Source organism: Rhipicephalus sanguineus, unplaced genomic scaffold (assembly GCF_013339695.2).
Source record: "Rhipicephalus sanguineus isolate Rsan-2018 unplaced genomic scaffold, BIME_Rsan_1.4 Seq6364, whole genome shotgun sequence".
NCBI classification, from domain to species: domain Eukaryota; kingdom Metazoa; phylum Arthropoda; class Arachnida; order Ixodida; family Ixodidae; genus Rhipicephalus; species Rhipicephalus sanguineus.
In genome coordinates, this window is record NW_023615670.1 from 1 (window position 1) to 14,855 (window position 14,855).

At 48.4% G+C, this 14,855-nt stretch overlaps 1 pseudogene; it reads right to left on the reverse strand.

The window, feature by feature from the left end:
* Positions 1-5,824: 5,824 nt before the first annotated feature.
* Positions 5,825-6,857, reverse strand: LOC125756754 (uncharacterized; annotated as a pseudogene).
* Between the last annotated feature and the right edge of the window lie 7,998 nt (positions 6,858-14,855).

A 14,855-nucleotide genomic window follows, 5' to 3' on the forward strand; every position in this document is an offset into this window, starting at 1 on the left:
GCCACGGGGTGCCGGCCAAACTTGCCACTCACAGCGGGAGAGCGATCGCATTTCATGACGCGCGCTGACGTAACTTCTTTCCCCCGTGCCATCCCTACCTGTCCAGCTTCCAGTGCGCTCGTCGGCACGAGAAAAGAGAGAAAGCGCTGAGAGCGTGCGCCAAACCCCCGTAACTCCGCTAATTCTTGACGGATTCGAGAAATTTTTGCGGCAATCGATTCGGGAGGCAGTGAACTCCGATACTGAGGTCATTAGATCATTACTTGGAAAAGTGGTTCATGACCCCTTTAACTACTTATTTCAACAGAAAAAAAAAACAAGACAATATTTTGTGTCAGCTCCTTGAACGGCAATACCACATATAATCGACGCTCTATGATAGGTCTTTTCATCATGTACCTTGAAACAGTACGAGTTATCAGTGACTGCAATTCAGTAAGGATGTCCTTATCAAATATGTGGCTCGCACGAGCTATATCTCTCAAGAATGTCCCATGAAAGAGTTTCTGGGGGGGAAGGGGGGTCATGGCATCCCCCCTCATAACTCACGCCTCTGATCAAAAACATGGAGGTGACGTGTGAACGCTAGTGCATTGAGGCATGTGTGAATAAATTTGAGCATAAACGTAGGCTATTAAAGGCTGATAGTAATGCTGACAGGCGAGTAGATAGGACCATAGGTTCACAATAACACTTGGAGCCCACTTACTCATTAGCATTTTCCTTAAATGGACTCAATCGGACTCAGACTAAAAGTTTTCCCAAACTGGACTCAGTGGGACTGACACTCACCACAATATTACTCACCCAGATGCACTCAGACTCACGGCTCAGTCTGAGTATAAATGAGTCACTCACGAGAGAGTTCGCCTACATATGGTGTGAGCGAGTCCGGTTCAGGAAAAGGTTAGCGAATCAGAGTCCGAATGAGTCAGGATGAGGAAACTTGCACTGAGTCTGAGTCCGAGCGAGCCCTGAGAGCACACTTTTTCTGCTTAATGAGCTCTAACAGTTCTGACAACCTATGGACATATGAAAGTTCAAGGCTGACGGACCCTATGTTAAAAGGTACAGTGACACTGCCAGATAAATAAAGTCAAAGGTACTATGTGTACAGACCATCACAAGTTCACAAAGGTGCAGCAATACGAAATATGCATCACACATAATCATCAAAACAAGAGGACCTACTGCAGTATTTCTCTTTGACGCAAGGCAAAACAGAGCTGCATATGTGTACGGGATGAAATGTGTGCACTAAAATGCAACCTCTAACTCAAAATGACGAGGACAAAATCATATTAGCCAAAAAAATCAAATTGCACATAGTCCTAACTGTACATCGCATGTGCAATTTTCGTGATTACTCATTGATGACTAAGCAACTGCAAAAGAAACAGCCGTGGCCACTCGGCCACGTCTGTTGCGAGGTTGAAGAAACGTTACACAAATGCGATGTTCAAGAAATATCGGCGTTGTTGCGAGTTTAAACAAATGTAGCAAGGCTACCAGTGCCAGTGGTAGAATTACTCGTCCTTTTAGCCCGCATCACTGACAGGGCACGAGGTACATGGAGTGGCCTCGGCTTGTCTGCCATGTGCAACGGTGTAGTTTTTCTCATTTCGGAACCACAACAGGTCGCAGTTTCTGAATCAGTGGACTCGCAATGCAAGTTTCATGTTAGCGTACGCCGCGGTCTAGTGGTGGCGAAAAAATTACATTCAGTCACATGGTGTACTACGCATAAACTGCGAATTTTCAGCGCAATCCAATTAGTTCCTTTTTTTCCTTTTTTGCACTGTCTTTATACGTGTCGTGTATGCAATGATGACAGGAAGGAGTCGGCGTACGGCTGACGGCCACCTGGAATTTTTCGAAAGGCGCCTCGCCTTAGAGGCAGAAACTCGAGAAAGGGCTGCAGCTCAAGAGGACAGGCGGCTACAACTTGAAAGGCGCCTGGACCTGTAAGAGAGGGAGGAGTGGCGCCAGGAGAGGGCCTTGATCCTTCAACAAAATCGGTTGCTGGCTGATGTGCTGCAGACGCTTGCTAACAAGCTTCATCAATAAACATTCATAATTTCTCTTTATCATTCGTTCTCTTTGTTCCATGTCATGGCTCTCCATTCCTCTAAGAGATCACGAATGTACAGGCCAGGGTGCTGGACGAACGTTTCATTTTAAATGGTTTGCAGCACTGCATGTCTAATTGCGCTGCAGTTAAACCCCTAAATAACAAAATTCTCACAGCAACCAAGCAATCTGGCGTCTCTGTTGAACGTCCATAGAGCTCAATGCATTTGCCTCCTATCGACAGTGCAGAGATTTTCGGATATCGCTCCCACAATAACATATATGTCAGGTAGTGATCACCAATGTTTTTTTTTCCACCTCATTAGGTAGTCGTGAACACACATTTTCGCTCACAAGTATTCATGTGACCACTGTCATTTGCAATCGGCTACATGATAGCAACAAGCCTTCTTTTTTTTTTTCCCGCTGAGAACACTTCCTTGCGAACACCTCTTTTGGCAACCACATCGGCACATGAGACTTCAAGTGACGACACGCACAGAAGAGTCTGCATGCTGATAGACATTCAGCAGACTGTCTAAATGCTTGCTCGTGGGTCTCTTTGTATGCACGTGAAGATCTCCCACGTTTTGCTTACTAGGAGCGGCCTGTTTAAGAGATACTGCCTCCTATTAAAAATCATGCGTTTCTGATGCTTGGGTAGAGGTTTGGGATCGTCTCTGAATTTGCGAAAGGCAGAAGAACAAGCGGCTATTGTAGCAGAGTTCAGCATTCCCAATTGATCTGCGCGTTTGCCAATTTTCGCGACAAATTGTCGCGAAAAGGAAACTTGCCTCTCCACGGATTTTGTTGCTGAAGAGTTCGACTGTATTTTGCTGCAATCCTATTTCTCAGCAAACAACTATGCCCATTCAACTGCAACTTGCACAAACTGCTGCAAAGTTCACCATTTCACTTGGCTTCATAACAATGCACAGTGTTTGACGAAAACAATGTTTGGTGCAACACGATACATACCAACTCTTACATAATGGCGTGCATGCCCCCACAGCACTTTTCACCAATGCCTTTCTCATTGTGTTTGACCTAACAAAAAAGCACCAACACACCCCATGTGCGCACATGACCTCCGTCGTTGACTGGTGGGCGTTATGTCGGAAGCTCATTTGTTGCACCATCAAGTGGCAGCAATATGTAGAGAAGTGCGCTGTTCTTTCCTTTTCTGATCTCTATGCAGGTCGTAACGTAGTCATGTTGGTCATGCGTCTCCTGAATACTGGCCATTCAACAGGCTATTGCATGATTGGAAAAAATTCTTTCCGCTGCGCATGCCAGTTGAACTGCACAAAGCTCTTCGATATGCCGATCTCAATACCATGCCTATTAAGACATGCGACGTTCCATCACGTGAGATTAACTAATTGAACCGCTGTGAGTATTTCTTGCTTCCGTGTGTGCAGTACTGCAGCATGTACACTTCACACACGAGCATGTGCAACAAGATGTTCTACTGTGCTGCTCCAGCGTAGTTCCATGAGCAATTTTAAATGCGAAGCATTTCTTAGCGAACCTCTGGCACTTTGAGCGTTTCTATCTACGTATCTATCTATCTATCTATCTATCTAGCCGCCTACGTCTGGGTGCTCTCACGGTCACCTCCTTAACTTGGTGTAGACCAAAATTGGCATGGGAGGGTAAGAGGATTGGACGAATGTGATGGTCGGGTCACGACATGAATAGCATGAAAATCTTGTCGCGTACGTCGTCAAACCCTCTCCACTAGACACGCGTGGTACATACCCGTTTGCCACGGGCCGTGGTGTATGGGTATGCGCCACAGGCGATTGACGGTTTATATCTACCCAGGAGCTGCGAGAACGCACATTGGTAACTTAAATGCAAGAGCGTTATGGAAAACCAACATCGGACAGCTTTGACCCGGCGACTGCAAAGAAAGAAAATTAGGATCCCAGCAGGAATCGAACCCAAGCATTCTTCGTGGCAGTCAGGTATTCTACCACTGAGCCACGCCAGTTCTATAAACTGGTTTGGAAATACCAGCCTACGCAGGCGCAATAGCGGTGCAACGTCAATTATGGGTGTGGTGCTTGCTATCTAATTTTACAAGAAAGCAATAAACACTACATGATACTCCTACGATAAAGGCGGCATATCAGATTAACGTCTGTGGTTCTAGTGTTGGGTCCGCTTTTATAGCAGTCTAACGAACATTGCGTTTTTATTCCTATGATTCAGCAAGCTATATTGAAGCATTGCTCGACCCCGGAAGAATACATTAACGAAAGTTACTTATGATATCCACATCACCGCACCGTAGAGTGCACTTCGTCCGCTAGAACGACGCAGCGTCCTCTCCATTTATTACGAGGCTGGGCGATGGCCTCATGCTGACCGAGGATGATGCCAGATTGATTGACAGCCGTTTTGTAGACTAGACTACGTAGGCCACATACGCCCAGGTAGTCTACGAACACGACAAGCACCATCCACTGATGTTGGTCTACGTAGCACTATCCAGGCCTACCAGCCTCGACGGCCTATACCTCACCAACGCGAACGGTGGCTTCATGTTCCGACATGTCACTGGCTCTTTCGACAGACAATTCGTCGACGAAATGACCGAGGCATGGACCCCTCGTCACCACCATCACGACCACGACCTATAACAAGTCATGACCAGCTGCTGGTGCTCACTGATCACGGTGATGATGCCCTTGTTTAAGAAGTGTCAAGAACTTCTTCCACACATGAACACGGGTTCGTGAAACGTGCGTGCGTTCTCGGGACACGTATAAGCACTACATATCAGCCTACCGCTTCTGGTGTTTGTAATACCCACGTTGCTATTGGCAGCGTGAGGCAACCGTAAACAACTCGTTATATAACACATATGCGGTTCTTCAACATATATGTGTGCGTATAATATTAATACATATCATTAGCGTCATTTTGTAACGTGTCGCTCAGTAAAAAAAATGACGCCACAGTCACTTCCCGCCGTATGCTTCGCATAACATCGACTCCCGCGGTACGTGGGATCTGCCGAATTTTTTTCAACTGTGAACGTGCTCCGTTTTCTGACAGCTTTTTCCCTGCTTTAAGCAATGCTCCCTGCTCTAAACGAGTCAGTCACCACTCTTGACATGCTCCCACTTCCTACGCACACCTGTTAACACGTAATGATGTGCCACTTTGAACGTAATAAAAAAGCACTACACGGCACATAGCCCACGCGAACTGTCAAGATGTACGCGTACACAACAGTGATGCAAACGTGCACCACACAATGCAAAACACAAGGAAGCATCGCTTACGAACTGCCACGCAATGGGAGAAGAAAGAAAACAACATTTGTACGTAACATTCACGATAATGCAGAGGATTACACAAGAACACTGAAACTTTGACTAGAAATGGCATCTGCTTTGATGCATCCCATGTGAGTGCAATTACCGAACACGGCACATAGCCCACGCGAACTGTCAAGATGTCCGCGTACACAACAGCGATGCAAACGTGCACCACACAATGCCAAACACAACGAAGCATCGTTTACGAACTGCCACGCAATGGGAGAAAAAAGGAAACAACATTTGTACGTAACATTCACGAGAATGCAGAGGTTTACACAAGAACACTGAAACTTTGACTAGAAATGGCATCTGCTTTGATGCATCGCATGGGAGTGCAATTACCGAACACGGCACAAAGCCCACGCGAAGTGTCAAGATGTACGCGTACACAACAGTAACGCAAACGTAATGACAAAGAAAAACAATTCTAAACAAAAAAATAATTGACCTCACTGAGCAGAACTTTGCATGAAACAACGCAACAAAATGATTAAGACCAATCACAGAACAAGTCCACAGTGAAGCGACACATGCCCAACCAAGAGCAGATTAGTTCAAGCGTGGCACCAAGTAATCCCCCAAAAGTGGTGCCCGAAGGCCAAAATACATGCCGGTTTGGCTGCCGTACAAACAAGTGTGGCAGTTCGTAAGCAATGTAGCCACTCGGTACATCTGACCGACATTCTGAAGAAGAATCTTTTGATTCTTCTTAAAATCCACAAAAGCAAACTCAGCGATGACCTTCTCAAACCCCCGCTCAACGCCCTGCCGAACGGTGCTCATGCCCTCGTTGAACTCATGCCCTCGTTGAACTCTTGCTGCGCGGTGAGGGTAGCACCTCCATAAGGTCGCATCAGCAGTGGCCGTAGTTGGTATGCTGGGTCACCATAAATGCAGTAGAATCACCCGTGCGTAAGGCGCTGCAGCTTCCTATAGAGACCGCTTTCTCCCAGGATGCTTGTACACAAAAAAACACAAAACCTTTGAGTCTGAGCTTTGCACATTAAGAGGTTGCAGATGAGGTCAATACCACACGTTGTGACCTTGGCACAAACATTGCTTGCAAATTCAACGTTTTCTACCTCAAATTTCCTCACGCGCGTAATATTTTGTCAGTCCTTCAAGCCTTCCAAGCAAAATCATGGTCAGTGACAGGGTGACAGCAGTGCTCCGTAACAGGCAAGGCCTTGAAATTTTACATTTTCAGGGTAACAGAACTAACTCAATCTTTGTGAGGCCCTCCAGAAATTAGTTCTTTACTTTGGCAATACATTATTGTATCCACAATAGGGCCATTCGGTACACAAGAGACTACCAACGCTGCTCTTGTGCTTGTAAATCTTACTGGCAAAGTTTCAGTGCAAGGAAAGCAAGAGACCTCCACTAACCGGCGTCGTGTCTGCTGCCAGGGTACGGACCATCAAGCTCGCACACAATCCCGTTGTCGCCCATGACGGCCTGGTACTTGAGCGCGTGCACTCTCTTGTGGCCTGAAAAGTAGGCCGTCTGGTCGACAGACGGGCGGCAGATTGGTCTTGCTGTGCCGTCGACGAAGGCCCAGCAGTCGGTCAATGGGGCGCCCCGGTTGTGGGCAGCCTGCATTGGTGAAATGAAACACTACCATTACATTTAGAGTTACCCTATTACGAGGTCATCACGGTTCGAAGTAATTTAGTGCACGAATTTAAACAAAAGGGCTTGTCGCACACTCATTATGCGAAGTTAACTATCGCCCTTTCATGGTACTTATAATAAGGTAATGCAATTGTTCACGCTCACCTGAGAGAACACGTTGAGGTCGTCAAGGGTCAGCCAGGTGTGCCTCGTAAGATCGTCGAGCAGCTGCCCGAACACGCGATCGATGTGTGCCATCACTTGACTCACGATGCTCGACATGGCCGACGAAGCACGACCGAACAGGGGTTCGATGTCGCACCACCGGTTCGGATACGACAGTCGGCGTAGAGCCATTAAAAGTGCCTCTTCACCTGACACGGCGACACTTTCCGCGCTTCGCACAACATGAGGGATGCGCAACCGTCCGTAAGTGGCTCAAGATGTTCCTGCTCGAAACGGAACCACCTTCGGAACATCTGCGAGTCCAAGGCGCTCGCGTTGATGAGAGCGCTAGCCGACTTGTAGGTGCGTGGTCTATGTTCCCAAGGCACTATGAGGTATAAATCCTCCAAATCACTCCACATGTCACAGTAGATCATCTCCTCGCACAAAACGCTGCGACGCATTCGTCGAAGCCGAGGCATTTTGGCGGGAGACAAGCGCGGCTATGACTTGAAGCTTGACAGAAAAGAACCGACTCGGATTGGATTGTCTTGGCTGCGTTTGTGACGACGCGTCTCGCAACCACAGATTTTTACTCATAAACATCATACATGACGTTGCGCAGTTCTAAAAGGGTTAGCAATGAAATATAACTTTTTTTTCTTCAAAAAACCAGCTTGTACAAGCAAATAAATGATGCATCCTATTGCGGTGGCGCTGCGAGCGTTCGTTAGCGTTTGCGGAGGACAAACGCTATTCTAAAACTCATGGAGCGCCCTTACGCTAACGCAACGCCCGCAACGCCCCCTATGTTTGCGTACGCTATTATAAAACTGCCTAATGGCTCACAGCGACACGCCGCTAAGGGCATGGTGTAAGAAGTAGTTAGGTGCTTGAGGAGAGGGCGCGGGCAGATTGTGTTCGCCGATGACCTTCAGCCACGAGTAGTTTTCGCGGCGCGCATTGAGATGGCGCTACAGAATGGAGTCTCAGAGCCGTCGATGGGGAGAGTCTGGCGAATGGGCGGGGCAGTGACGTCGCGGCGCGGCGATGACGCTGTTCACGTCACCGCCACGCCTCCGCTCCGGCGGCGTCCGCCATATATAGTCTTTCCGCGCGACGGGCGCACGGCTGAGGCTATGTACGCGCTACTCATTCGTGAAATCTAGCGCTCCTAAACAAATTGCGAAAGTGAAATTGTGCAGAAACATTGTTATACAAATTTAATGAAAAATATGGAGTGAATTAGACGTGTCCAAATCATCGTGAAACTGAGTTGTGCACGCAGATTCGAGTCCACGACGTTCTACGATACGCGCTGTGCTTTTAGAGCGCAGCGCTTAGGCGCCTGTTCCTGCGTTGTTCGGCATCGCCGTTGGCGTCGTCGGCGTAACCGATAGAGCGAACGAGGACGAAAGACAGCGAACGTGGATTCTGTCGATATCACGAGCCACTGGCCTCTAACATCGCTTTCACCCTCCGTCATGCGTGCTCGCCCTTCGGTCGGAGCTCGTGCGCATGCAGGGCTAGTGGGTGCGCTGCTACTGTCTCGCTTGTCGTGACGGGAATGCCGATGACGCCTGCAATGCACAGAGTGGCGTGCGTAGCACTCGAGCACTGGCAGTTTCTGTGGTAATATGTAACGAATGTTCCAATGCGGATAGCCAGAAATTCACAGTTCGCGTTCCCTCAACACAAAGCTGCGCTCAGAATTCGCATGAGGGAGTATCGTGATCATCGGTGACTTTTCGAGCTATGAAGAGCTGTGGGTCTGCGTCTATCTTTTTTTCTTTTAAATGCAAAGCATTTCTTAGCGAACTTCTGCGACTTTGAGCGTATCTATCTGTCTACCTATCTAGCCGCCTACGAATTTGTGCTCTCCTGGCCATTTCGTTCATGGGGTGTATACCAAAATTGGTATGGCATAATGTGACTGTATGACACATTATGCCACAAACATAAATGACTGGTCATAACATGAAAATCATGATATGCATGTCATGTACAGCATGATTTACATGTCACACTCTTGGTGCTCTTACGGCCGTTTCGTTTATTTGATATATACCAAAATTGGTATGGCTTGACAAGAGTGTATGGCGAACATAAATAACAGGAGTTATGAAAATCATGACACGCGTGTCATGTACAGCATGACTTACGTGCCACGCTCATGTTGCGCCGGCGGACGTTTCGCTAGTTTGATATACACCAAAATTGGTATTGCGCGACATGACTGTGCGACGCACATAAATACCGTGAGTTAATACGAAAATCATGACACACGTGTCATGTATAAAATGACTTACGTGCCACGCTCATGGTGCGCTGGCGGCCGTTGCGCTAGCTTGATATGCACCAAAATTGGTAATGCGCGACATCACTGTGTGACGAACATAAATAACAGGAGTTAATGTGAAAATCATGACACGCGTGTCATGTACAGCATGACTTACGTGCCACGCTCATGGTGCGATGGCGGCCGTTCCGCCAGATTGATATACACCAAAATTGGTATTGCGTGATGTGACTCTGTGACGAGCATATATAACAGGTGTGATTTTTGGAACATGTCACGTGACAAGTGTTACGTGAGAATCATTGCATACCACGCCGGTAAAGTCTGTGCACGTGTTCTGGCAGCAGAGCAGAAGAGAAAGAAGAGGACGGATTGCGTGCCGGTTCATGATGATGACAATTTTTATTCGCCACTAACGTGGATTCTCCAAGCTTAAACAGCTCTGCTTTTAAAGGAAACAGGGATACCAGCGCACGTAATTATATTAAGGCCACAAAAGTGGGTGTACACAAGCGGCTTAGGGATCTCGAGCCCTAAAATTCCCTCTTAGAGAATTTTAGTGCCGGGATCCCAAAAGCCTTGCGTATGCAACCCCCTTACGTTCCTTTGTATAGTCCATGGGTGCGGCTGAGAGTACAAGGGAACGTAAGAGGGTGAATAAGGAAGCGGCTTGAAGTCCCCGGCACTAAAACTCTCTAATAAGAGAGAAAAAAAACTCACAGGGTCCCTTATGCGTTCGCTTAAGGCCACTCGAAGGCGAAAGCCGTCTTCCTTTTCTTCAGTTGATGGATTGTTCCTCACGCCCCCCCCCCCCCTCGAAAGCTTTGTGACCTAACAATGTTTTGCACTGCCTCCAAGATCGGAGGCACTGCAATCTTTCTACACCTCATCTGGTCATGTGCTGATGTCATGGCGTGAAATCACGTTATTCGACGTCATGATGACGGCGCAATCTTTAGTCGTATGGTCACGTCATTACGTAATGATTTTTGACATCCCTCCTGTCGACGCCGCCGACGCGGGACGCCGACGCTGCGGACGCCGGCGGTCAATTTTCGCGTTTGCTGAGGCATCTAAGGTTTTCGTCCGAGCAGGTGCAGGGCCCCCAGTAGGCGCGTGTTAAATGGAAACAATACCTCGTTCAGCTATTCTGATAGCGGACATCCTGTTGGTTTACTTTACAATATCATTTTTCTGCTCAACTTCTTCGCGCTCTATACTTCCTAATCACGAAATTTAATCGAGCACATAAGGGCCCCTTGCTATAGTGGAAGAGCTTCCTGCACGAGCACAGACATCGTGCACTATAAGTGCATGACTAAAAAGCGCAAGGCACATTCGCTTAGCACAGAGGCGCAGATTAATTTACATGCGCGAATTAAACGTGAAACTTGTAGCATGTACACAAGCGGCCACACAGCGGTAAATAACACCACAATCTGACAGCCACAGAAACGCAGACCACGTAACATACAACACATGCCAGGTAACCTGCGATATCGAAATAAATCTTCCCCTCACAACATCACGGTAACATCCCAAGCTCGTGCTCAGAACGCGCGATAAATTACGTAAACGCAACACATCACACTTGACACTTATAGCGTGATCGCTACAAAATTTCAATCTGCCCAAGCGATCGAAACGCGAACCATAAAACTTCTTTTTTTCAGCGTGACAAAATTATTTTTAAAGTTTGTGCACCTGAAAGGGCCCCATTGCACAACAAATAATAAGTTTGTGTTAATGATACGCTGTTTATTATACCAGCAATATTCAAACTAAATGCTCAAGTAGGTATCTCGCATAGCACGGAGCAGTCGGCCGGGGTCCATTTGCTGCGTCTTATGTTCCTGATCCAAAGGCGTCGTCGCTTCTTTTCCTTCGGAAGCCTAAAAAGGCGGAAACCCTGCGCGCTGCTGTTTGAACAGCCACCCGCGCGACAGCAGCCCATCGCACGCAACAAATTCACGCTTGAATACGCGCGGCTTCGCACAAGAGCTTCGTAACCTACGCGCGCTCCTCAGCGATCGTGTAAGTGCGGCGCGCCGGCGTCTCTCCGTCGCGGCAGCGCCGGACTCCGCGCGGCGCTGTCGCCACGGCCGCCCGCCGCCGCCGGTGAGGAGAGAGGGATTACGTCACGAGAAGAGGGCGGCGCTGGGGCGGAGCTCGGAGAGCGGCGAGATGAAACAATCGCCAAACTCTCCCGAAGGGTATATATGGCTCTGGAGTCTCAGGCGTCTCAGGGGCTCGCGCGGCGCTCATTCTAAATTTCGCGCACAAATAAAGGTCTTCCTGAAAGCTTTGGTTGCCTGGTATTCTGTGATTTATAAACGCGTTGTCTTGGGCTTGTGAGCCCTGTCAGTGTAGTTGTTTTGCTGATTCGTGTATTGTGATGGAGTGCACGTATACCTCGACGCTGTGTATGGTGCCGAGTATCCTTTAGCAGCCTTGTCGCTGGCTGCGCTTCGAAATGGGCAAAAGATCTTTTGTCCCGAATTGCAAGTCGGGATATAGGACTTGTACGGAGCGTGTGTCGCTTTTCAAGGCTCCGCGTGAAACAGAGCGCTTAGATAAGTGGCGACGGGTGATTCCGAGAGCAGACAGAGTTTTGGAGCATACTGACCATGTGCGCGCGAAGAATTTCCCGGAAGAAGCGATCTCCGCAACATATCATGCAGAGTACAAGAGAGACGTCGTGTTACACGCCCGAAAGAAACCTACGCTCTCTTCGGATACTGTGCCTAGCATATTCCACGGCTGCCCATAATACCTGACTGTGCAGCAAAGAACCAGGAAACCTCCGCGAAAACGGCAGGCTCTACTGCCGACTTCTTGTAAGCGACAGGGCCCGGCCAAAAGGTTCAGCTGCTCCGGAAGTGCAATACCCGACCGCTGAATGTACGCCAAATTTATTGCACGTAGAGACAGCGACTCCACGGCATGGCTATGCTGAATCAACGGGCACGCAACGCAAGAGGCCGCGCTTCGACTTTGCGGCGACGAGCCTCCTCCACGTGAGGAACAGGAGGCTTCTGAACACAACACTGATCGTGTGAGTGGCCTATGCGCTACCGACTCACGTCATCATCAAGCCGGAAATTTTTTGTTTTAAATTCAGATGCCACGTTTTGCGCTGCCTCATATCTATGCTTCTTAGGACCAAGAAACATTAAATGTTGCAGAATAATCAGTGAACATAAATCACTGCACATATTACTTCTGTGATGCACTCGCGTTTTTACGTTCACATTATTCACGTGATTATAATTAGTTTGCCAGACTTCATGTCGTCAGGCAAGGTTTTCTCGTCCTTGGATGCCTCTTGCGTTTCATCATCACCATCCGGAGACACTTTGCACTAGGCGCACTTCCGACCACGGTGCTTCCGACACAACACCGTTTATTAAGGCGGAAGCCTTAATAGGCGTGCCGCGTAGGCGGCGTTCTTCACACTATATCACGCAGTCGACATTGCCAGATGCCGAAATGGAGCAAATCCGAGACGCTAACCGCAAAACTGGCAGGGGTCGCGTGTCTACTGAAGTTCTTAATAGAACGCGTGTAAGTTTCGTGATACATTGGTTGAAACTTGTCTGACGAAGTTTTGTTTTTTTTTCGTTCAGTTTGCTAAGCAACTAGAGCGCAACAGCGATATCCGCACGCAGAAACACAAACACAACACACACACACACACATGCACAAACACACAAACACGCACACAAATGCACATACACGCAGACGCGCGCGCGCACACAAATACACACACGTACGCGCACACGCACGCACATGCCCTTACACACACGCACGCACGCACTCGCACACACGCGCCCACACACAATGCACACACGCGCACGCACACAGATGTACACACACACATGCACAGAGACGCGCACGCATGCAAATTCACACACACACGCGCACTCACACAATGCACACACGCGTACGCCTTACATACGCGCGCGCACACATGCACTCACACACACGCAGGCACACATGCACACGCTCTCACACACACGCGTGAGCACATACTCACAATACAGACACGCGCGCACACACACGAGCACGCACGCACACTATCGCCTTCCTTATCGCCAGCGTGCCTTCGCTCTTCGGTGGAGACTGCCGCAAGGTAGGCCAAACCGTAAACACGTACCTCGAGCTGCTCTCCTTATTGCAACTACCTCGAATTTTCACTCACGCCTAACGCTGCTTTTTTTGCTCAGAACCAAAGATGCCGACGCCGCCGACACCGGAATTTCAGCGAAACGAGCTCTTTAACGCGGTCGCGTTAAAATGCGACCGCTCCCCACACCAACGTTTGCTGCTGCGGAACATTTATATGACAAGAACGCTGCTGAGCAGCGTTCATATACAAATAGAAAATCTTCATATACAAATAGAAAATCAGTTTCGTTACTGCAGAACCCCAGTGTACTAATTTATTCACATCTCTGTACATAAGTGTACCGAGCGTAATAAACAAGCGAGGCTCCGCAGCAGTAACCTACTACGCGCGGTCGGTGCCTTTCCCCGATGAGCCCCCGTCTGTTAGCGCCCCCTGTCGCAGCCAAAAGGAAACAGCCAAGGCGGCGAACACAGTCTGGACGCGGCGCCGGCGGCAGAGTCTGGCAGAGTCATCACCTAACTTATTCTTACACCGTGGCTAAGGGAAAAGATTCCTCGCGACCATGCTGCGTACCCTCATGATCAGCGGCCACTGGGCCCAATCGCTCGATCGCAAACTCGCGTTGGCTTTTGATAAGTGCGGCTAGGCTAATATGACCACGCGCAAACACGCTGCACTCTCTTCGGCCAAGCATCCGGAAGGGAAAACGTAACGTAAGCGCTCGCCACTGGCGCAAGGCACCGTTAGCGACAGGGTTGCCACTGACTTTCGAGTAAATGTCGCCAAACGACGAACAAAAAGTCGCCAAAAGTCGCCATTTTTTTTTACAAATTTCGTCAAAAAAGTCGCCATTCTACATGCGTGCGCCATACCTAGTAATAAATATATCCGCTCACGTATAGCCCCGTAGAATACAGTACCATCCAAGACCCTTAAATTATATTGACGCTTCTCAATGCCAGTCATATCGCCCGCTTCACCATGAGAGTGCATGGTGCTGCTTCTCCGACTAGCTGCAATATGTGCGTGGTGGCGCAAGGGTGAATGAATTAAACGCTCATGATATCCTTCCATCCCTGCCCGCTTGTTTCAAAGGTAAACGTATGGTAAACCTTGGGCAAAAACCGTGAAAGCGTTGTCTGTAGACAGCTTTTACTTTTTATATGAATTAAAAGGATTACAAGGTTTATTGAAGGTAACACGACAGAATTCTTACACCTTTTCAGTGTAAACTAATATGATA